General features: G+C 33.7%; 1 long non-coding RNA gene across 1 annotated transcript in view; it reads left to right on the top strand.

The window, feature by feature from the left end:
- Window positions 1-10,966, top strand: part of LOC112923773 (uncharacterized) — an 80,677-nt gene extending 69,711 nt beyond the window's left edge. The window contains exons 3-5 of the long non-coding RNA XR_003235758.2: window positions 4,676-4,861; window positions 5,822-6,403; window positions 7,361-10,966. This is a non-coding gene — a long non-coding RNA (uncharacterized lncRNA). The remainder of the gene's footprint in view (window positions 1-4,675; window positions 4,862-5,821; window positions 6,404-7,360) is intronic.
- The last annotated feature ends 14,976 nt before the right edge of the window (window positions 10,967-25,942 follow it).

The following is a 25,942-nucleotide window of genomic DNA, read 5'->3' as shown; positions in this document are numbered from 1 at the left end:
TTACAAATTTTATGGAATTTTCTTGAAAGATAGAAAAATAATTCTGTTTTCTCCCTGGCATAATTTATCAAAATTTGTTTTTGGTTTTAATTGCTGAATTAGAAAAGTGTTTTTTGTTTCATAACATATAATCAGTAGCGTCATCTGAATTGTGATTACTATTGATTATGGAAAACTCCAAGTTTCTTTCCTATCATCTTCCTGCTCAAAGGAATGAAAAGGGTATAAGCACTGAGAAAAATATTCACATTGAATGATGAAGGAAGAAGTGGGGAGTATTTCTGGCATGTTGAAGGCAAGGGAATAGATGAAGTTGGAGGTGTAGGTGGTCACATGGGGCCTTGAGGCCACCATGGAGTACTGGTTTTAACCTAAGTGATATCAGAACCAGTAGAAGATTGTGAACCAAAGACTCACACAATTTCACTTAACATTTTAATATTTCTGGTGGCTGTGTGTGAAAAGGACTACAAAGGACATGAGTGGAATAGGAAAATCACTCTAAAGGTAAGGGCAAATAATACAACAAAAACAGTATAAACATTTGGCCTTGTTATTTTGACACAGAATAGGGAACATCTTAAACACAAGAGCAAATAAGCTGAAATAGGAATCTAGGCTTTGTCCCTTTCTTTATCCTATGGAGACAATTTCTATACTCCTACTGATTTGATACTTTGAATATTCTATATCTTATGGTAATAGTGGAAAACATAATACTGTCTCAATATCTTTGTAGAAATTTAGAACCAAATTATCAAAAATGTAAAAGTTAACATTTTTCTTATAGTGGAAAAAATACCTAGTTTAAAATAGTACAATTAATATCCGACATTGAGGGATCCCTGGGTGGCGCAGCGGTTTGGCGCCTGCCTTTGGCCTAGGGCGCGATCCTGGCGACCCGGGATCGAATCCCACGTCGGGCTCTCGGTGCATGGAGCCTGCTTCTCCCTCTGCCTGTGTCTCTGCCTCTCTCTCTATCTCTCTGTGACTATCATAAATAAATAAATAAAATATCTGACATTGAAATAAGGGAAAAATTATAATTTTATTTACTAAAAAATCTGAGTTTAAATTTGGGAAACCAAAAATTTTTGTGTTAATTAATGCTTATGTATTTATTCTATAATGTCTGACTTTGTTGGAATTATTTATCTGTTCTCTTCTATAGACTGTGAGATGCTTAAGCAGAGAACCAAATCCATTCCACTCTGTTATTATCAGCTTCTAGCATAGTTACTGGCATATAGAAAATATTTCAAAAACATTTTAGATAAAGGAAGGGTTGATTTAGACAATAATTCAGTCAATCAGAAAGTAAGCACTTATCAGAAAAATGGAGGGAATGAAACTACTATGATGTAGACTGGCATCAACCTCCCATCAAACTGACAAATTTCCTAAATTTATTATCCTTTAATCTTGCTGGAAGTATCTCTAGAGAGATGGGATGTCTAAGCAGAAAGGATCACTTAAGAATCTTTCCCTACTTCTTACCACTCAAGAAGTTAACAATCAAAGGTATTTATTATACTCTAAGAAGTTCATCAAGCATGTAGTTGATGCCAAAGGGTTCTGATAAGTTGAGATAGTTTTTTTTTTAATAATGTCCTTCAGAGATTGCACCAATAAAGTATTCCATTGGGAAGAACAAAACAAAAATAATGGTAACAAAGTTCCTTTCCATGATACTGCTGACACGTTTTAGGGAATAATAATTTCAAGTATTAGCTTTAGATTTAGATTGACCAGATTTGATCATGACTCTGTCACAAAGGATTTACTAACTGGTTTAGGTATTGTAGAAGAAACAAAATCTATCAATCTGTCAGTCAATCTTTGTCTTACATATAGGAGACTTTCTAGGCACTAGAAACTTTGGGGCATCAGGGAATTTTCTCAATGAATATTTTTCTTTTCCTTTTTTCTTAGTAATCTTTAAAATGAAAAATTTTAAATATGACTCATTTAGAAAACACACTACAGAGAACTTTTCTTCAATGACCCTTATATAGTTATCTCTTTGCTCAGCTATTATTTGCATGAATAATTGTACAACAGTTGAACATGCAGTATTCCTTATCATCTATTCACGTTGCTGGTTTAGGTTCTTTAGAGAGTCGGTCTAATATTCTAGAAGGTATGCTTTAAATGTGTGTGTATGAGTCAGACCAATGTACCATCAAAAGGGCAGCTTTTATCGCAGTAGTTCTGATGATGCATTAATATATCTTCAGAGCAATGTCCCAGTAATGATTTATTAGGATGCTACATCATAGTACTGATGGAGAATAGAAATTGGCCAAAGAATGACTTGGTCATTTGCAATATTAAAAAATATACATCATATATGAAGCTTGTCCTCATTTTTAGGAATGGAAATATTCATTTATGCTATCTATTTAAATAATGTATCATCCATGGACAAGCAGTTAAACTATGTTAAATTGAAACCAGTATCACTTAATGTTTTATTTTCCCTGCATGTATATTCCACAGTAATGTAAATAAAACATGACAAAAGATGCATATAATTCCTTACCAACTTGAGCTGATTATAAAAAAAAAGTATAAAGGGAGACAAAACACCATTATTAAACTAATTATTTATGCTTTGTAACTATGCAGTCTGAATCCCTTTACATCGAAAGGACAATTTGCATGCAGTTACTATTTTTCCTAAAGAAATCATGTTATTGCAATTCAGGTTTTTTCATGTTTATGAATTGGATGACTATCTCTAGTTACTAAATTAATTACTCAAAATGTAATAAAACATATACTTATTGGATAACCTGAGACTTAAGTTTGTGCAAGTAATTTAAAAAAATCAGTTGTAACTAATAGTACTGTATTAGATCTACTATTCTTCCCAAGGAGTTGTATTTTTTTTACCAGTGATAAAATTCTCATCATTACAATCCTGGTGTCCAACTCAAGGTTTTCTGATAGTCTACTAGTTGTATTCCTCAAACCTTTTTTTTTTTTTTTTTTTTTTAATTACTGAATGAAATTCTGGCCTTCTGGCTAAATTTGTGATCAAATTTAAGCAAAAACGACATGGATAACTTTCATGAGAGCTACAACCTAAAGCAAGCTACTTAGGCAAATATGGGTGAAATAAACATTTTTATAAACTGCCTCCCAGTTTGTGGAGACAAAATCTTTCCATGTATAAATTTTCGTTAATGTCTTTTTTCTTTCTTTCTTCTTTCTTTCTTCTTTCTTTCTTTCTTTCTTTCTTTCTTTCTTTCTTTCTTTCTTCTTTCTTTCTCTTTCTTTCTTTCTTTCTTTCTTCTTTCTTTCTTTCTCATTTTCTTTCTTTTTTTTTTTTTTTTTAGAGAGAGTGAAAGAGAGCACATGTGAACAAGTGGCATGGAAGGTGGTGCACAGAGGGAGAGAGAGAGAGGGAGAGAGAGAGAGGGAGAGAATCTTATGCTGGCTCCACACCCTGTGTTAAGCCTGAGTAGGGCCCCCTCTCATAACTCTGAGATCATGAGCTGAGCTGAAAACAAGATTTGGATGCTTAATGGACTGAGCCCCCCAGGAACCCTTATTTAATGTCTTTCAAAAAAACTAAAATTTTCCATAAATTTCCTTCTTATAAATTGTCAAAAATTACTTTCTAAATATGTATATTTATGTTATTGTAAATATTTATTATTTTTACTGTATTTTCTAATTATTCTTGCCAGTGCCAAGAGAATAAATTATTTTTAAGAACATGTATCCAACCAACTAAATTTCTTATTAATTCTAGCAATTTGTTTGTAGATTTTTGTTTGTAGATTTTATTTTGAATTTTCGGTGAACAAAATTACATCATCTCAGATCACTGCTAATTTTGTTGCTTTTTTTCCCCCTTTAATCCTTATATCTTTATTTTTATTTACTTCTGGCTAGTCTATAATACTGCCTTAGAAAGGATCTTGGAAATCAAAATCATGAAATTTCATGTGTAAATAATGACGAGTCTTGGGTTATGACCAAAGAAGTAAATGGATGAAATACAAGAGGGGGTGAGACTATTATTATCTAGGTGTTCATGAACTGAGATGCCTGTTTATTGCAGGAATCTAGGTAAAAACTGAAATCACAAATGTTGATAGGCTTAGCAATTGAGCAAGTCAGAAGCTACAGGCTTGAGGGAAAGCGAAGGAGTGGTTCTGGAGATGAGATGACTTCACTTAGATTATTTTATTGCCATAAAATTCAAACCTGAAATTCTTAAATAAGAGAAAGAATAGTCTGGAAACAACAGTGAAGATTAAAGAAGACACCCACCCCACTCCATGTGTTAAAGTAGGAGGTTTGTTGGGTTCTAACAGGATACCTGGAGGTCAGCAAAGAGGCAGTCATGGCCAGCTACTGGGAAATGCAGAGTCCTATCCTGGCCACACTCCACAAGAAGCAGGATCAAACCAGATAGGTGCAAAATGGCAGATGCCATGATAGGAAATCCCCATCCAAGTAAGAAAGAAAAGACCTGGAACTCTGCCTCCAAAAAACCCCCACCCCAAGTAATGAATACCCCACTCCTAGTTAACAACTATCTGTTAAAAATAGAAACCCAAACCCCAGGGCATACAGCTCTTTTGCTTACTTTCTCTCTCTTTTTCTCTCCCTCCTGGCTAACCTGCTTTCACATCTTATGCGTGTATGCTCTGTTTAATAGACTTCCCTGCTTGAGTTGCTTGTGCCCTGTGTTGTGTGTCTGTCCTTGAGTTCTTTCTCTTAAGGAGACAGAGAACCTTCTGCAACATCTTTGGAACAGGCTGAATTGAGGCCTCAGAGCCTGGGGCCCCCCAGGTTCACCGGCAACACAACTATATGAAGGTGTATATAACAACATCCAACAGTGGTAAGACGATGGGGAATCAGTGTCCTGGGAAAGGCTACATTTCAGCTAAAACAAGAAAGTAAAGGAAATGTTCAGGTTATAAGGGAATTCACTAATAACCAACTCTATGTCCTAGAAACGAGTGAAAAGTTTTCAAAGTCAATTAAGGGGTGGAAAATAGATTAAGAGAAGGAGATGTGCATGACCACATGATAATTAGAATTTCAGCAATGAGGATAGTGGTTTTATTGTGGTCATTGACATCAAGAAATCAGTATCAATAGTCTCAATAGTGATGGGGCTGGGCATGATAAGGCTTCAGACGAGAGGTAATTTTATCACAATCATTCAGTATTTGGGAGCACTTATTTTTTTATCCTAGTGATCAACACATGAAAGAGAGATATAGTCTTATTTTGAAAGAGAGAGAAAGAAAGAGATACAGACAGACAGTGATATCCTGAAATGAATATTGATTCTAAAAGAGGAGGGAAAACAAAATATTCTAATCATAAAAGACTTACTTCCTAGGTTTTTTGGATTAAATACAGATTTACTAGCTGCTTTAAACCACCAATTAAATATAATAAGTAATGATAAGATACATTTTAGCTACTTTTCTGATCTACATTATTATTTGAAGTACAAATTGTCCTTAAATGTCTATTTTTGCAGATAATGCATGATTGATGTTTTAGGTCAGGTTTTTTAGGAAACACAACCTGAGGGAAACTTGCACGTGAAAACTTCGAGGAGGCACACAATCCCTTGGCAGCCAGAGTATAAAGAGCAAAAGGGAAGCAAAGAGCACATGAGGAAGAAAGAGCATTTGTCTTTTGTTTACTTTTTGTAAAAATGACCCATTGCTTGGCCTCAGACTACCTTTCCACAGAGGCAAAGTGAGCTTAGAACTGCCTGTCTGAATGAAAGCCGAGGGGAGAATTTAACCCACAGATCCCTAGAAACCTTTGTTTCCTGCAGGTTAAAGCTCAATCTGTGGAGAATTAACTCTTCCTCGCCTCAGGCTGCCTGCTCTTCCAGGATACTTGCCCAGTAAGTGAAAAGGCAGAGAGGTCTTCCTACATCAGAGGGCGGAATGCTGAGATCCTTGGTTAGTGACTGGAGTGGAGGCAGCAGCAGCAACATAGCTGTGAAGACACTGAAGCTGTGTGAGCCCTGGGTCAAGCTGTTTGGGCGATGCAGGGCAGAAAGCGTTCAAGACCCGAGATGATGCAGCTCCTGAGTGAATCACAGCTTCTTGGGTTTGGATCCACTCACATCGTTTTAGGATATATGAATGTTGTATGAGAACAAAGAGCCCTCGTTTCTTTCCTAAGAGGGTTGATACAAGTACCATCCTTCAACATCAAGGCCAGTTGTATTCTCTTGAAAGATTGAAAAGGATGAGCAAGCTAATCTACAATCATTGCTAGGGACTAAATGTTACTCATCACCTCACCTTTGCCGGTCTCTTAGTTGGGATGATGCAGATCTCTACCTGCTTGACACTTGTTGAGGCATGTGCTGCCATTGCCTCCTCATCCTTATGGCAAGACATAAAAGGTACCACAACATACGTCAGAACATTATTTTCACTCTGGAAATATTTCTCCCTGCTCCCACTATTTATCAGTAAACTTAACCTCTGACAGTACTTAAAGTTATTTCTCCAGCATGGACCATAATACCTTTCTTTGCATGCTAGTCCACGGGCTGAAAGAATTCAAAATGGCCAGGTTGTGTATCTGTCTCTTCTAGTTCAGTGAAATTTTCATGCTTTCCCCTAGAAGGATGGTTTACCAAAGAGGAACCAGGTTCTTTTCACCAGAGGACCTAAGATTATAGAGATGAGAAGCACAAAGTACACAAGCAGTGCACTAGGAATGATGAGAGTTGGTTCCCAGACTCTGAATACTCCCAAATGCAAACCATATATTGATCATTGCTCAGTATTGGGGTGTTGGAGTCTATTAGTGAGAATTTAGTAATCATACACTCATTGCCATCACTCCTCCTGCGCTCTAAAATGGGCCCATTTGCTTGATGCCAACTTGTATGGGATACTGAGTTGATTCAAGAGGCATTCTACAAGTAGTATAGTGGAGGCCTAGTCACAAGGAAGCCAAACCCATGTCCACAGCATATATTATTTTGTTAAGGAAAATTACTGCCCCCACTAACATGGGAGAAACTGGGTGTTATAAACCTGTTACAGGTTCCTGGCAACTTTACATGAGGAATGGTGACATATTGAGGTCTCCCTGTTGGTTTCTGCTGCTGACAAGTAGAGATCTTTGAGCAGTAATTTTAGGTTTGGTGGGAAGAAACTAATGATTTGGGGTTTACACAGAGCCTCATTTCTGTTAACACAACCACTTTCTTTGGAAGGAGGACAGATGGTTTGCTAGAGAGTGTTAATATGTCCACTGTGTTGACAAGATTACACTCTGCAGTAGATATTTTCTAGAAAGTATTAATGTGAAGTACAAAAACTCATATGCTTTTTTCTCATTCTCACAGGTTCTCTCCACATGAAACTTCCCCAGATGCCCCTGACATTGAATTTTCCAGTCTTGTTCCTTTTAGACTCCTGAACTACAACCAACCCATTTTCTCCTGCACAGGAGTCAATATATATCCCCAGGTCAGACCACACTGCACTTACACAAATTGAATGGCACTTATACTACTTGCAGCTCTAACCACTGAGGAGACTCCCCCTCACCACATCTTTTTAGGTCCACCTCAGAATATGGTGAAGCTATATTGTGGCAACTGTGTAGTTTCAGCCAATGCTAATGAATTATACCAATCTGCCCCTAAGCCATGCTCAATTTCTTTCCTCCTCTTTGTTGTTATAGAAAATCACCTGTGTGGCCATAGACTTGGGTTGAGAAAACAGTGCCAGGGTAACATAGGTAATGTGGGAGGCTAAGCCATTTCTTCACACAATTTATTCATACCTTCTGGAATAGCTCAGGATGACACCAAATTGACCTGACCGGACTTCATGACTCATGGTTAGGTAGCCTTTTATCTCATTAATGACTGGACAGAGCCACTTGGTATCTTATGGCACTATGAAACTTGTTTTTTGATGGAGCGTGGTTCTCTGCTGCAGATCACATAGCATTGTTCCAGAGTCATTGGGATCTACATATATCTCTCCTATAAAGTTTTACTAGAAATTCCACGACGCATTTCTATCCACCAGAGGCATCTTAAATAATTGTATGAGTTGAGCTATGTTACAAATTTGTGAAACTTTTGATATTAGAGTTCTAATACTCTAGAGATTTTTATTATTTAACTGATTGGAAAGGAAGTGAAGTTCCTTTCTAAAGTTTCCCAGACAAGTCTAATATACAGATAAGATATGAGAACTACTTTATTAAGAATCTTGGAAACTAGAGACTACATATCAAGACCAGAGACATAATTTATTAGTTATCCATAATCAATCTGCTTCCAGACTGGCAAATAATACATATCTAACAGTGATAGCCAATCATCTCCAACCCATGCTCCTCTAAGTGGCAAGTAATTATGTAACTGTATACTCTATTAATGGGGTAATGGGCTTGGCCTTTAGGAAGTCAAGGACTAAGAAGCTGATAGAATTCCTAGGTAATACTGTTACCCCAAGCCCAATTTGTGGCTTTGTAGTTAAACATGAGAAGGAGACTAGAATAACCAGTGTACATTTATGTAAGTTGTTTTTAGTGTTTGCTGTATTGCCAAGATTTCATGGCATTTGGAGTTTGTTTTGGAATTGTTTACTTAGTTTTCAGTATTCTTAGTATATGCAAAGTCAAGATACAGTGAATAATTGAATTCAACAAATGCTTACAGAGCATAATTAAGTTCAAACAATTTCCACACTCTAACAACGTTTTAGACACTGGAATAATAAAAGACCAAATGGTTCCTATTTCAAGATGTTTACAATCTAGTAAAAGCCAGTTGCAGTTTGATGAGATAGTATTATTATAGTTACTAGGCACAAGAGAGTTTTCTATGTAATCTTATATCACTTTAAGAGATACATATTACTGTCCCCAATTTACCAAAAGGCAAACTAAGTCTTAGTAATTTAAGTAAAGCAATACTTTCATATCTATTTAACTTTAGAAGTCATATTTGAATTCAAGTTCTTTGGTTTCAAAGATCATTGCAATCCACTGTGTTATGATGCTTCTGATTGTAGGGCTTCAAGAGAAGTGTGTTTCTGTTATTTATATTTATAGAGCCTAGAAGATAGTAAATAATAATAATGTATATGTAATAATAAAGTAATAATTTTTATTGGTGGAATATATTTAAATCACTAGAAATATTCAGATAAATGAATTTTTTGTTGGCCTTCAGATCATTAAAATTTTGCAAAAAACTTGTTAAATTATCTCCAATTTATTTAATTCAATTAAAAGAGAATTGTTCTATAGACAAATGTGAGTTTATTGATGCATCTGCCTGAGCTGTTTAAATCATGTGAGAATTGTCTCTACTGATTCTTAAATTTAAAATTGTTTTTTAATGCTGTATCTCTGAAGCAGAATTTTATGGATTTTTTTTTCAGTTACCAAGTTAAAACTTTTTCTTCTTCCTATTTCATTGTTGAAATATTAAGTTCAAGGACAAGTATTTTTTAGCGTCTCTCAAATATAGATTTTTCTTACAAAAGTCCCTTGCTTTAATGAAAAAGTTTTAAGAGAATATGACCTATGTCCATCTCTCCTTTATCATTTCCCCAGAGTCCCTTTAATTTGCTCAGAATTCACTCTTTCTATATCCTTAGTGCTCATATGGAGAACTGTGATGAGCACTATCTATAGCTTGTCCTTAATTCAAATTTACAGCAGTGACCCAATTGATCATTCTTCATTGGTCTTTTTTGTTGTTCTTGTTAAGGAATAAACTTCCTAAAGTATTCGTTACTTCAAACTATGCAAATAGTACTATGCTAACAGCAGAAAAAGGCAACACTGTAAGTTTATTTAAACACTAACTTTGTTCTCCCTTGGTCTCTGTTTTTCTCCCATTTTGCTTGATTTCTTGTGCATATCCTCTAAGAAGTCTTAAACCACACACACACACACACACACACACACACACACACACATTGAATGTCTCAAGATCTATGAAAGAAGAGTTTAAGTTTTATTAACTCCCTTTTCTCTCAGTTTGGAAAGGCCACTACATTTTTGGCTCAAGAAATGTCCCCTGAGACCCATAAAACTTGCCTCCACTAGATTCTGAAACCTAGCTTTTAGAAAGTTTTTCGATTTTCATATACCTTTCTTGGATGTCTTTTTTTCCTTCCCCATTTATGTCCTTATCTTCAAGTCTAGTAAAGATCTCTTATCTGTGGGCACACCTTTGATGAAAATTATTTTCAAAAATAAATTTCTCAACATAGCAGTCATGAGCTTTGTCATGAGAAACAAGATGGAATACATTTTCACATTTATGCAATTCTCCTTCAAAAAAATCTCCTGTATGTTTTATATTTAACTGTATCAGTGAAACAGAATTAACATTTCATATTTCATCTCATGTTCACATTTTCAATTCATTTTACATTGTGTCAGTAGAATCTGTCTTTTTCAAAGATGTTTTAACCTCTTTTATCATTTAAAAGCTGGAGACTTTAATAATTATATTTTTATATACTTGTTGCCTAAGTGGAAAAATGAGCATTCCTGATATTAATACCACTAGAATAATTCAGAATAATAAAATTACAGTTATATTTATTAAATTTATATTTACATGTTAAATCATACCAGAGCTTCAAATACTAATGTTGAACATGATGAATTCTACCTAAAAATAATGATTGCATAAATGAGAGAAATATGTTAAAGCACTTTGCCAACTCTGGTTGATACATCTGAGGATGGTAATTGCTTTTCTTTCAAACTATGAAAATCTTTGCAATTGTAATTTATTTTACTGACAATTTTTGATTCCATATAAAATTATCTATATCCTGTGCTAATCATTTATTCTTTATTTTAGTCAGTATCTTTTGCTGTGCTTAAAATATTTGTCCTATGTGTAATATGTTACTCTGTATCACATTAATTAATAATTAAATTATATCATTTTAAAGTTTGTATAACATTTGAATTTCATTTATTGACTTTTTTCTTATTCAGTTCACAATAAAATTCTTCAGCGTGCTGTTATAGGGATACTTTGTTAATTTCTGACAACTCTTTTCTTAGAAACTTTATAAAATACTAAAATTTTTCTTATTATAAGTGAATATCCATTAACAGAAGATATACAGAATCCCTGTTGAAGATTTTTCAGGATTACTTCATTAATAAAAAGAAATCTATTATAAGATGTTTCACTGTTGCCCAGAATTATCAACTAGTATTATTATAGACTGCTTAATCTAAAATGTTTCAACAATGAACTTGAATATATCAAGTTACTAATGTAGGTTTGCAAAATGTTGAAATGAAGGACAAGAATCATATAATTCTCTCAATAGATGCAGATATAGATTCAACATATGTTCTAGAAAAAAGCTATAAATAAACTGGCTATTGAAGAAACATACTTCAACATAACATAGGCCATGTATGGTAAACCCAGATTTACATCCTACTTGATGCTAAAAAACTGAAAGTATTTCCTCTAAAATCAGGAATGAGAAAAGAGTGCTCACCATCACTAATTTTATACAACTTAATACTGGAAGTCCTAGCCAGAGTGATTAGGCAAGAAAAAGGAATAAAAGGCACCAAAATCAGAAAGGAATAAGTAAAATTGTCTTTGTAGATGCATGATCTTATATTAAGAAGTTCCTAAAAATTCCACCAATAAAATATTAGAAATAATAAATGAATTAAGTCAAGTTTCAGGATATAAAAATCACCATGCAAAAATCAGTTGTATTTCTATACACTAATAACAAACTATCCAAAAAGAGATAATCCCTTTACAATTGCATGAAAAAAAAGTACTTAGGAATAAATTTAACCAAGTAGGTGAAGTATCTATACTGAATACAACAAAACGTTGATAAAAGAAATTAAGACACAAATAAATGGAAAGATAACCCATGTTGACAGTTTAGAAGAATTACTATTATGAGAATGCCTATAAGACCCTACGTGATCTACAGATTCAATGCAATTCTTATTGAAATTCCCATGGCTTTTTTTTTTTTTTTTACATTTTTACATTTTTTTTCCATTCAAAGGAATGGAATAGAGAGCCCAGAATTAAACTTCTACAGAGTCTGTCAACTAATATTTTATAATGGAGCCAAGACTACTCAATGGTAAAAGTAGAGTCTCTTCAATAAATGGTACTGGGAAAACAGGATAACCACATACAGAAGGATGAAATTAGACCTCTATCTTATGCTACTCACAAAGGTAAACATGGAATGTGTTACATACTTACATATAAGAACTGAAACATTAAAATTCTTGGAAGAAAACAGGAGAAAGCTCCCCGACATTCAGTATTGGCAATGATTTTCTGGGTACAATGCCAATATCACAGCAACAGGAGCAAGAATAAACAAAAGAGACTACATCAAACTAAAATGCTTCTGCATAGGAAAAGAAGCAAGTAAAGAATGAGGAGACAACCTACAGAATGGGAGAAAATATTTTCAATTTATGTATCAGATAAGGGGTTAATATCTAAAATAAACATAATAAATCATTATTATCAGTATTAGATATAAACTGAGTATGAATGGACATTTAATCTTAAAATTAAGTTTATTCTGAATACCTTTGCTGTACATTAGGATGTAAATAAAGGTTTTTAAAGCTTTATGAACAAAGTCTTATGGAGCATTTTCTTTTAGGTTATATCAAATCTTAAAATTATAAATCATATTTTTTAGAACCAATGACTAGTAAAGTAAAAGAGCAGAAAGTTTATTCTAAATATTTTCTGGAGACCCATCTTTAGGTTCTAAAGTCCTAGAATATAATTTTTTTAGAATATATATTTTTATGAAGAGTTTTTAAAAATAACTGAGTGACTCATTAACAAAAAATTAAGTAATGTGAAAGAAAATCGTAATAAAAATTCCTCCATACTTCCCATTAGCATTCAAAATTTTTGTTTACTTAAGGGAAGGTAGGGAGATAAATAGTCCATGCAGAAACAACCTGTGATCAAGATGAATAGGGCAATAAAATAAACCTACCTCTCCTAAAGTTTCTTCTCATGTATTTATTCAATTGAACCACATCCTTTTTAAAACCATAGTACTAATAAGAAGCAAAACAAAAAAAAAATCAATGACACATCTTCACAGAATAATGTTAGAGAAATATATACCCAAGGATTTGATTCTCCTAAGCATTTTGTTTAAAATAGTATAAAAATATTCTCCACCGATTTACTTCGTGTGAGTAAATACAGTAATAACATTACAGAATGAAATATAAGCCAATAACTTTGACTGAAGAGAGAGTTAAGAACTTAATACAGTAAAGACAGTCAATAATTTAATTTTTTTTTTTCAGGCAGAAACCTTGAAAATCTGAAATTCAACTTGCTTCTGTGAATTCTAAATTATTTTAAAAAACAGCAACTTGTGCTAGTGGAATACTGATTAGTAACACTTTCAAATTGGTCATAGATAGTTGAGTTTTCACAGATTAGAAATATTTTGGGAAGGACAAGTGAACTGATATGCAAATCATTGTCAGCATAGATGACAGTAATTACATTAGAAATTACAACCTTTGTGAGACTTTAAGCTACATATAAATCAAATAAGGTAATCTTTTTGAAATTAGAAAGTGTACTATGTATGAAAAATGGATTCCAAATACACACATGCACACACACACACACAAACAGAAATAACCAGTGAATCATGGGATCTCATAATATGGTTTAAGCAACGTTTGAGCTCCCTGAGACACTCAGATTTTAAAAGGTCAAGATCATTTTCATGCTAACAGTAACACAATATTTGCCTTTTTCACTATGTTGACTCTTGTAAAATCTTCATAAAATTGTGGGTAAAACTGCTTGCATCTTGACATTAATAAAGGGAATTTTTCCAAACTGGATTAGTAGTTTCTATTCTGCACTACCATGAACTCACTGGTGGATGAGGAGTCAGTTTCACCATATTTCCCTGATGAAGCAGTGAAATTATTTATTTTCTCACATCGTGATTCTGAAGTATGCTATAAAATTATTTTGTGTGGCAAAAGGTAAGTACTTAGAGAGTTACAATGATTGTTTTCAGGAAAAACATTTTTGTGATTAGGTTATAAGCTCAAGTAGCTGCTATTATTTTTTTCTTTTTCTTTTTCTTTTTTTTTTTTTTTTTTACAAAATACCAGTTTTATTTGAAAGAATGAGTGACAAATATAGATATCAGATTTGTGTGTTGGGCAGTGTCTTAAAAATGAACAAAGTAAGCTATCCAGCTATCCACTTCAAAAAAACTGACAGTATTTGCTGTCAATTGTAAAATTCAATCTTAGAGGAATAATAAAATTCTATAATGCTTGTATCTACCACTATATCTTTGACTATTTAAAAAATATTTTATTTATTTATTCATGAGAAACACACACACACACACACACACACACACACACACACACACAGAGAGAGGCAGAGACACAGGCAGAGGGAGAAGCAGGCTCCATGCAGGGAGCCTGATGCGGCCTCCATCCTAGGACTCCAGGATCAAGCCCTGGGCCAGAGGCAGGCACTAAACCACTGAGCCACCCAGAGATCCCCACTTTGACAGTTTTTTAATACTTAAGAAACTTCAAATGAAATTGGTAATATTTTTGTATTAAATAATTATATGTGTCAAATTTCAGAGCATCTCTATAAGTCAGTGAATGAATATATTCCAAATGACCAGTGCATGAACATATACGAGTATGTATGGGGAAAAGTTCCATTCAAAGCTCAAATTAGTTCAGTGGATGTTAATGTGTAAGAGTAGAAAAAGTTCATTTTTGCATTCTCAGCTTCCACATTACAGCTAAACTTTAAGACACTATCACCTGTCACCATTTGGTGCAGTACCAAAAATATTAAAAATTACCTGAGAATACTCCTCCCTTTTATCTAGCCATCTTCTATTTGTCAGACATTAAAAAGATCAGCAAAAATGTATAGCAATGTCACTCTTCTCCTTAATTCCTTTTTTTTTTGGTCTTGGAAAATTTAATTACTTTTCTTAAAAATATATTTTTATATCGACATCTAGTGTGTTTATTTTTGTTACTCTTACGCGAACAAAATATTTAAAAATTTAAGTTTCAATTTTAATATAGTAAATATAGATAAAATGACTCACATATTGAAACTTACCATGTTTAAAACTAATTTAAGGCCCTAATACATATATTATATCAAATGTTTGAGAATTGCCATATATATATTAAATAATTGCATATATATATGTGTGTGCATGTATTTAAGGAAATTATCATCAACCAACTGATCAAAATATTGTTCTTAAATATTAAAAGTATTTTATTTTCTGATGGAATCCTTAAAGACATGGTTTTTAAACAATATGTTTTCCTGGAAGCATGTCTTTAAAAGTGAAAACTTCTGGGGCACCTAGGTGGCTCAGTCGGGTGTTTGACTCTTGATTTTGGCCCAGATCATGATCTCAGGGTTCTAAAATCAAACCCCAAGTAGGGCTCTGTTCTGGGTGTGGAGCCTGCTTAAGATTCTCTCCCTCCCCCCCCCACCACCCCCCTCCCTCTCTCTACCTCTCTTTAGAAAAAAAAAAAAAAGGAGAACTTCAGGGGCACCTGGGGGTTCAACCAGTTGAGACTCCAACTCTTGATTTCTGCTCAGGTCATAATCTCAAGGTCATGAGTTTTAGCCCCATGTTGGGCTCTGTGCTGAGATATGAAAGTAGTAGTGACTGTAATCATCACAAAATATATCACAAAAATGGGATTTTATAGTGTTAGTTCATGACAAGCCATGGCAAAATATTTACTTAATTTATCACCTATTAATCCCCTTTAGAAAAGAAAAAGGTGTATATCTAAGTATACAGTTATGTAGATATGGATGTTCTAATTTTGCAACATAAATGTGCATCTATACATGCACATACACACATTTATGTATACACAAATATTATATGTATTTATTTAATATATATTAATTATTATATTATAATATAATATATAATTATATTATATAATATAATATATAATATATATTATAATATATTATATTAAAATTATATTAAAATATAATATTAATGTGTTATATTAATATTACAATATCAATTTTAATTTTAATTTTTAAAAAATATTTTATTTATTTATTCATAAGATACACACAGAGAGAGGCAGAGACACAGGCAGAGAAAGAAGCAGGTTCCCTGCAGGGAGTCTGACATGGGACTTGATCCCAGGACCCTGGGATCACAACCTGAGCCAAAGGCAGAAATTCAACCACTGAAGTGGTGCCCTAATTTTATTTTTTAAAATGATTGCTTTTTAAGTAAGCTCTATACCAACATGGGGCTTGAATTTATGAACCGGAGATCAAGAGCCACATGGTCTACTAACTGAACCATCCAGGTGCCCCTACAAGATTAATTTTAAAATAAATAATTAAAAATAATATTTTAAATATTTTAAATAATTATTTTTTTCATATTAGGTAATAAAATATAAAAAAGCAAGTCAGATACTAATCCAATGATTCCCTAATGGTGTTGAATGGAAACTGAGTGGAGAAAATACTAATGGGAGTAAGACTTCAAAATTTTTGACTTTAAGACTTTAATTTGAAGCCATGCAAATAACTTATTCACCATTAATCAAGAACAAAAGCAAATCCTAAAAATGTACACAGAAGTAAATATACCTAACTAAATAAAATAGAAAATATCTTTTCAAATAACTTTTGAATACAGTATTTTGTTTTTACCGAGGATATTTTCTACACACCAAAGCAACTGCAGAGAGATACAGAATTTCACCAAAGAGCTTTATTTCTAGAATCTAGAAACACTACTATTACAGGTTTTGAAAATGTTGATACTTATTATAATAGAAACAAATACAAGAATTAAAATTAAGAGAGAAGCCTTTTTTGAAACTATATTTTTTAAATAATAGAAACGAACTGCAAACATAAAAGTTTTAAAGCCCAGAGAAGTTCCTAAGATATTAATTTTGAAGGGAAATATCAACTTGAAATTAAGGGTAATGATAATCCCACTCAAAAAGACTAAAGCACAACCCTCAGTAGTCACTGACTCATAGCAGTTCTCAGCTCCAGCCCAGAATACCCTGTAAGCTCTTTCATGTGAACCCAGTTCTGCTCCTGGAAATGATGTGCCAGAGCTTTGGGCTCGGTTTTGGGCTCCGTTTTCTGTGTTCTTTCTCTCATTCTCGAAGTCTTCCCTTAATAAAAACAATTCCTTTTTTTTTTTTTTTGTAGATACGTAATATTTTAGTCTGCATCTTATCTTCAACAATAGATTGTGGGTACTAAGGCTCTTTTGATTTCAAACAACTTTTGGCGTTTTCAGTCCATCTTATTATGTACTGGGTTTAAAAATATTAGTAGCTCTCAATATATCAAACTATAATAAACTCTATTAGAAAAAAGGTCAAACATACAAATCAATTCAAACAAAGCCCTTCTCTACCTTTGGTCCCCTAAAAAAATCTATGATGATATGACCCCTTTAAGATTCCTAGAAGGTTTATTTTAACGGAATTAGGCTATTAAGTTTTCAGTCTCATAATACTGAGAAAGTTTCATGTAGCTAAATGGGTCTCTGGGATCCCCCTTAAAATCTTCTGTAGTCTGAGCACACATTTGCATTCCAATATTGATTTATTTACCTTTAAATGAGATCTTAATGCTCTGAACTTGATATTTGCCTGATGTCATTACTTTCTTTGAGAACATCTTGCTTTCTGGCCACTTTGGTTTAGACTCTGTATTGCCAATAAATTTTGCTTAGAAACTAAATATGTCTTTCCAAAGTTCATCTTCACTTCTCCTATTTTATCACAGGCATTGAAAAGAATGCTAGGTCCTTTCAACAACCTGCCCACATTTAATATTTCCTCAAGCCAATTAGGTACCCTTTCTATTGTTCAAATAAAATGTTCTGCTACTACAAGCATCCTCTTTCTCCAATCTCCAGTAATACTTGGCTCACTGTCCTTCAAGCCCTCACAAACCATCTCCTCAAAGCCCTTCCTACTTCTGCCTGCTGTCTCATCCTAAAGTTAGTTCCATATATTTTGTTATTGGTATGGAAATAGTTTACTTCTAGGTACAAAATTCTGCTGTAGCCAATCTATTACTGCAAAACAAACTATCTCAAAACTTAGGGCTTAAAACAATTATTATATTTTTCCCCACAATTTGGAGGTCAGAAATTAACAAGGCTCAGCTCAGTGGTTCATCTGTGATCCACATGTCATCAGTATCATGTGCCTTGTTGAGCTAGAAGATTATACTAATTTCCTAGAGCTGCCATAATAAATTGCCACCAACTTGGTGGCTTTAAAAATCAGAAACTTATCTTTCTCATAGTTCTGGAGGATAGATGTTCAAAATCAAGGTATTCATCTGTGCTCTGCTTCTTTTGAAGACTTTAGGGAAGTATCCCTTATTTTCTCTTCCTATTTGTGAGTGACTCTTGGAAATCCTTGACATGCTATGGCTTATAGCCATACCATTGCAATTTGCCTCTGTCTCTATGCCTCTGTCTTCACCATGGCATTCTTCTCTGTATCCTCTCTCTTCTTATGATGACAATCACTGGATTTAAGTCCCACCCTCACCCAGGATTTAATCTTGCCATCCTTAGATAATTACATCTTCAAAGACTCTATTTCCAAGTAAGGTCACATTCTGGAATCCAGATGGACATGAATTTGGGGGGCATACTATCCAATCCATGATAATGATTCTCTTCTAAGATTGCCTCTTCAATCACATGTGTGGTATCTTGGTGCTCCTTTGACTTTCTTTCTCTCTCTTTCTCTTTCATCCTCTCCCCTCCACCACCCTACTTTCTCTCTTCATATACCATCTTTTAATTCTAGGCTTCTCCTTATGGTTTTTAAGCTTCTCAGTGTCTGGTGGTCTCAAGATGGACACATTTCTTATATGTCAGCTGTCACTGACAGAAAACTTTGAAACTTCTAGTCACTTAAGGCCTGGGAAGGGAAACTTACACCAAATCGTTATGCAGTATACTACTATTCAAAATACTCACAACATCTGTACAGATCCAAGAGAAGCAATATATATTATTGGTAGGAAGAGCATCCAAGATTAGTGGAAATATTAATTAACATACTACTTAACAGTAGGCAGATCATGCAATATGAAGTATGAATGTCATTTGTGAAATAATTCTTATTCCAAAATGTTTAACTTGGATCTAATAATCAAGCCTCTAATACCTAACATCTAATTAGAGAAAATATAGAAGTTACATGTAGAAGTCACATGTCTCAAAAATAAAATAATCAGACACATACAAAATGCAGAAGACAGTTGACCTGGATTGCTCAAAGTATCACCATTAAAAAAAGATAGATGGGAGAACTCTTCCAGATGCACAAAATGCACAAGAAGTAAAATAATTGAAAAGCATCAACCTAAAATGATTCATAATATCAAAGTTATTCCTATAACAATTGGGACATTTTCTAAGTGGACTAGTATCAGATATTTATTATATGAAATAAGATGAACATATATAGACAGATTGTTCTTATGAATGAAAATAGTAATGTGGGGATCCCTGGGTGGCTCAGCAGTTTAGCTCCTGCCTTTGGCCCAGATGTGATCCTGCAGTCCCGGGATCGAGTCCTACATCAGCCTTCCTGCATGGAGCCTGCTTCTCCCTCTGCCTGTGTCTCTGCCTCTCTCTCTCTCTCTCTCTCTCTCTCTCTGTGTGTGTGTGTGTGTGTGTGTGTGTCTCACATGAATAAATAAATAAAATCTTAAAAAATATTAATGTGGTTGTACAAAAGATTTTGCTCTTAGCATAACCATTGTGGAGGTATTTGACAATGAACTATCATAATGTCTATATCTTACTTTCACAGGATACTGCAGTGACAATAAAATTTAAGAAAAGCTTAAATATATAATTGTATATAGTTGATTTATTACCTATATAATTTAGACAAAGCAAAAATTGTTAAAATCTGCTGAAACTATTTAGGGCATATATCATTATTTATTGTACTCAAATTTTAAATTCTATATACTTGAACATTTTATGAGAAAAATGTTGGAAAATAAAATTTAAAAGTAAATTAGCACACTTATTTGCATGATGCAAGACCAGAGAGAAAACAAAAACATAAGGCTTCAAAATCTTTGATGAAGACATAATTAGACACTACTCAATCATAGATTGCCCTAAAACTTTTATGTCATCCCTGGAAGGCTATCTTATCAATATAACTAAATTTCTGTTTAATCTAGCAACTTGAGAAATAACCAGTCATTTAATTCATAGCCTCATTATTCCTCTTATATGAAAAGCATCACTAAAAAATGAAGATGAATTAAATACATCTGGAGGATAACGAACACTGAGTGATTCTGTCACCGATAGAACCATAGTAAAGGAAACACTAAAAGTTATTCTTCAATCAGAAGAAAAAAAGCATCCAAAATGTAATGCCAGACATGCAGGAAATGACAAAAAAAAATGTGAAACATTTAACAATGTGGGTAAATCTAAGTAAATGTTGGCTGTATAATAAAAATAAACTTAATTTTCTATAGTGTGCATGCGGTGATTTTCATTTTTAATCATGGAAGGATAACTGGCTATACATAATGTAAAACCTGGAAAATCAAATGGAATAATTATTTCCAAATCTGAAGAACAAGCAGCAGAAAACTATGATCCCCAAGAGCAAATGGAAACAGGTAATGCAAGATCCATCACTGCCACAGTTTTCTTATGGAAGCACTTTTCTGGCAGCAGTACAGAGAGAGGAAGCATCAAGACACAGTTTCATTGAGGAAAGGAAACAAAGATTGATGTTTGAGGTACTGAAGTGACAAGAACATGTGTGGCAGACTAGGTATCAGAGAAGACAGGACTAGGTACAAAGGGAGCTCCAGAAATCTGCATGTGGGTTCCTTCGAGTCTTTAGCTAAATATTAAACTGAACTTTCTCCATGAGAAACTCCATGAGACCAGACAAAAACAACTACTGGGGAGAGAACAAACACCAGAGCATGGGGAACTAAAAAAACACAAAACAAAAAAAAACCCCAAAACAAAACAAAACAAAACTAAAACTAAAGCTACAGGAGCTGGCATAGGGCCAATGCATCCAAAAAGCCATCTATGAGAAACATTGTTGAAAAATATGGGCATTCAGTAAAATTTAAAGAAAGGCTATGCTTAGGGGCAGTACCAATCTAGGCTTAAAGGATGCTCAAATCATGCATGAACAAAGTTTTAAAGTGTACTACAAAATATGGACCATAGGGCTTTAACTATCTGCTGGAACAAACCACTCTATTAAGGAAGACAATAAAGTCAAACATTCAACAGCATAATGTTCATAATGTACAGCATTCAATAATAAATTATTGACTATGCAAAGATGCAAAACTTATGACAATATACAAAGAAGAAAATGAGTTGATAGGAAGAACTAAGAAGGAAGGAAGGAAGAACTAAGAACAAAGGCAATGGAATGAAATGACCAGGACTTTCACTATTCTACCTCTATTAAATGTGTTCACTAATATAAAGGCAAAAAAAGAAGGAAGATATCAAAGAAAAGTGGAAATTATATTTTAAAAGAACCAAGTAGGAGTTCTAGAATAAAAGGAAAAATATTTAAAATGATAAACTCACTGCAAGGGCTTAAGAACATATTAAATAACTCCTGAAATATAAAAGAATGGTGAACTTGAATAAGACATGGGGAATATGGAAAGGAGGTATGAGAAAAATGGATTGAAAAAAATGAAATATTAAAATGTGTCATAGGTTTAAAACACGTTGAAGTAGAATATATGACAAAAATAGGACAAAGCATGGAAAGAGCACAAATGAAGGGTCTTGTTATATAAAAAGTGCTATAATATCATTTTAAGGTAGACTGTAACAAGATAAAAATGTACATTTTAAATTCAAGATGTATTTGTTTTCTATTGCCCCCATAACAAATTACAAACTACAAAACAACACACATTTATTATCTTACATATCTGTGACCCAGAAGGCTGGTACAGGGATCACTGGACAAAAGTCAAGGTATCAATAAGACTGCATTTTTTTCTGGAGTTCTAAAGAAGAAAACATTTCTTGCTCATTCAGGTTGTTACCAGAATTTAGTTACTTGTGGTTGTATAATAAAAGTTTCCATGTTCTTGCTGACATCTGAGGATCACTCCTAGTTTCTAGAAGCCATCACGTTCCTTGGCTTATGCTCTCCTGCTGCATCCTCAAGGCCCAAAAGCAAGTTGAGTCATTTTCAGGCCACATTACTCTTACCCCTCTTCCATTTTTGCAGCTCTCTGACCATCTGGGAAGTTACCCAATAGTGAGGACTCAGGCAATTAAACTGGGCCCACCTGGGTCATCCAGCTAATTTCTTCATATCTAGATCCTTAACCTTAGTCCTATCTGCAAAATTCCTTTTGCTGTGTAAATTAAAACATTCATAGGTTTTAGGGGTGAGGGCATGAGCATCTTTGAGAGGTCAGTAGTCTATTGCACCAGAGCATTTATCAAACTGTAAGAAAAAAAATTGCAGTAATTAAACAAATATATGGACATGATTGTGGATGTACCTTCAAAATATATGAAGCAAAATAGAAATGAGGGACACAATTTCTGGTTGGAGATATCATTACTCTCCTCCCAGCAGGCAGTAGAACAAGTAGACAGAAAATTAGTAAGATATTGAAGACATAAATAGAACTTTCATCCAACTGGGCCCGTTTGACATTTATAGAACATCACACTCAACAAGAGCAAAATGCACACAATTTTCAAGTGCATTGTGCTAAGTTTCAAATGTACCAAATAGACCATATGATGGGGTCATAAAACAAAGAAGCCCAATGCATCTCATAAGTTTGAAAATACAAAGAGTATATACCCTGACCAAATTGGAATTACATTAGAAATCTAAGATCAAATGATATCTATAAAGTCTTCAAATAATTGGAAATTAAACAACAAAATTTTAAATATGAAATAAAGAGGAAACTGCAAACAAAATTAGAAAATAAAAGGGAATATAAAGGAAGGGAAAAGAAATGTTGGGAAATATCAGGAAGGGAGACAGAACATAAAGACTCCTACCTCTGGGAAACGAACTAGGGGTGGTGGAACGGGAGGAGGGCGGGTGTTGGAGGGGAATGGGTGACGGGCACTGAGGCGGACACTTGACGGGATGAGCACTGGGTGCTTTTCTGTATGTTGGTAAATTGAACACTAATAAAAATTAATTAAAAAAATAAAGAAACAGAATGGGAAAAAAAAAGAAAATATCTTAAACAGAAAATAAAAGTAAAACCTATAAAAATTTGTAGGATGCAGCTAAATGCTTAAAATAAATTATAGCCTTTAATGCTTATATTACAAAAGAATAAAGTTTTAAAATAATGACTAAGAGTTCCTTAAGAAAGTAGAGAAAGATGGGCATATTAGACCAAACTCAGCAGAAATCAGGCAATAATTATAGGAGCAGAAATTAATAAACTGGAAAGCAAACAAATAAAAGGAATTTAAAATATTTATACACATACACAAGCAATGAAAAGTTAGTTTTTGAAAAATACAATTAAACTGACAAACTTTCAGCAAGACTGACCAAGGACCGAAGAAAAGACAATGAAGCTAATACCATGATGAATTAGAAAATCTGAATACCACTATATTGATTGAAGAAACTGAATTAACTATTAAAAACATCTTTTCGTGATCGTAAAGGAAGGGAAAAGAAATGTTGGGAAATATCAGGAAGGAAGACAGAACATAAAGACTCCTAACTCGGGGAAACGAACTAGGGGTGGTGGAAGGGGAGGAGGGCGGGTGTTGGAGGGGAATGGGTGACACTGAGGTGGACACTTGACGGGATGAGCACTGGGTGTTTTTCTGTATGTTGGTAAATTGAACACCAATAAAAATTAATTTAAAAAAAAAATCTTTTCAAGGGAAACTTCAGACTCATATTACTTCACTAGTGAATTTTATAAAACAATGAAGAAAGAAAATAGAAACTTTTTTAGAAAAATAGAGGGGAAAAAGAGCAATGCTAGACTTATTTTATTAAGTCAACGTAACCCTAACATAAAACCACACAAAAGTGGCAATATAACACATTAATTCCAGCTGTATATAGAAAATACAATGTTACTTTCCAAGTAGGGCTTATCTCTGAGATGCAAAGTTTTTTTTTTTTTAAATATATATATTTTTTTAAATTTTTATTTATTTATGATAGTCACAGAGAGAGAGAGAGGGGCAGAGACACAGGCAGAGGGAGAAGGCAGGCTCCATGCACCAGGAGCCTGATGTGGGATTTGATCTGGGGTCTCCAGGATCGCGCCCTGGGCCAAAGGCCGGCGCCAAACCGCTGCGCCACCCAGGGATCCCCAAAGTTTGCTTTTAACATTTGAAAATCATTCAATGTAATTTATCACTCATTAAATAGGAAAGAAAAAATATATATGATATCAATTTCTCAAGGGAACAGAAAAACATTTAATAAAGTTCAAATCCCATTCATAATTAGAAAAAAATAAAATAAAACAAAACAGCCCCTCAGAAACCTAAAGATAGAAGGAAAATCCCTCAACCTGATAAAGGTTATTAACAAAAAAAATTATCACTGATACCATTATGAGCTCTACAACAATAAAAAATATTTAGTCCCCCCAAAAAAGTGCAAAGGAGACAGAAATATCCAACTGTTAAACCAAGAAGAACTCACTTAGTAAAAACAAGTTGAAACCAAATAAATGGATTTTTCATCATCTAAACTCTTGGTATTCAAAGTATGGCTATGAAATCTCAAAATTAAAAAAAAAGTCCGATGAACTTTTAAGATATCTCTTGCCATCTTCATCTTCACCATCTCAGCTCTCACCACTTACCTAAGCCAAGTAGTTAATGCATTCAGATAGTGATAGATGCTTGTATGCCAGTACTTAAAAAAAAAATACCATAAGTTCTCTATGAAAAGGTGTTTTTAGATTGGAAACATATTTCCAACTGTCGGTATATTTCTGGCAAAAGGATGCACACAGACTATAAGTAAAAATTGGAAAAAATATGTTTCACATAAACATTAATAAAGAGAAAGGCTGTTATAGTAAAATATACAAAATAAGAAAAAACCTGAAGTATATGTCCCTAAAGACACTTGTTAGAAGGTACAAATCTAAAGAAAATAAAAAAAAATTATACCCCAGCCTAATAAAATTATATATGACAATCTCAAGCTAGCATCACATCCAAGGTGAAAAGCCCAAACCTTTTCCTCTAAGGTGAGGAAAAAGACAAGGATGTCCACTCTGGCCACTTTTATTTAACATTGTATTGGAAGTCCAAGAAATTAGTCAAGAAAAAGAAATAAATTGCATCCAAATTGGAAAGAAGTAAAATTGTCACTATTTGCATATGATATGGTATTATATATGGAAACTCCTAAAGATTTCCATCAAAAAGCTTTTAGAACTAATCAATAAGTCCAGCAAAGTTACAAGATATAAAATCTACACAGAAATCTGTCATGCTTTTATAAACTAATAATGAACTATCAGAAAGAGAAATTAAGGAAATAGTCCCTTTTGAAATTGCATCAAAAAACCCAAAATATCTAGGAATAAATTTAGCCAAGGAGGTGAGAGACCTCTATGATTGAAAACTAGAAGACATTAAGGGAAGAAATTGAAGAAGACACAAATAAATGGAATCAAATCCTATGGATTGGAAAAATATTGTTAAAAGTCCATACTACCTAAAGCAATGTATAGATTCATGTAATCTTTATCAAAATTCCTTTCTGCTGGGCAGCTGGGGTGGCTCAGTGGTTTAGCACCGCCTTCAGCCAAGGGCATGATCCTGGAGAC

Source organism: Vulpes vulpes, chromosome 6, assembly GCF_048418805.1.
Source record: "Vulpes vulpes isolate BD-2025 chromosome 6, VulVul3, whole genome shotgun sequence".
NCBI lineage: Eukaryota > Metazoa > Chordata > Mammalia > Carnivora > Canidae > Vulpes > Vulpes vulpes.
Note: the sequence above shows the minus strand (reverse complement) of the source record. Positions and strands in the feature narration are given on the sequence as shown.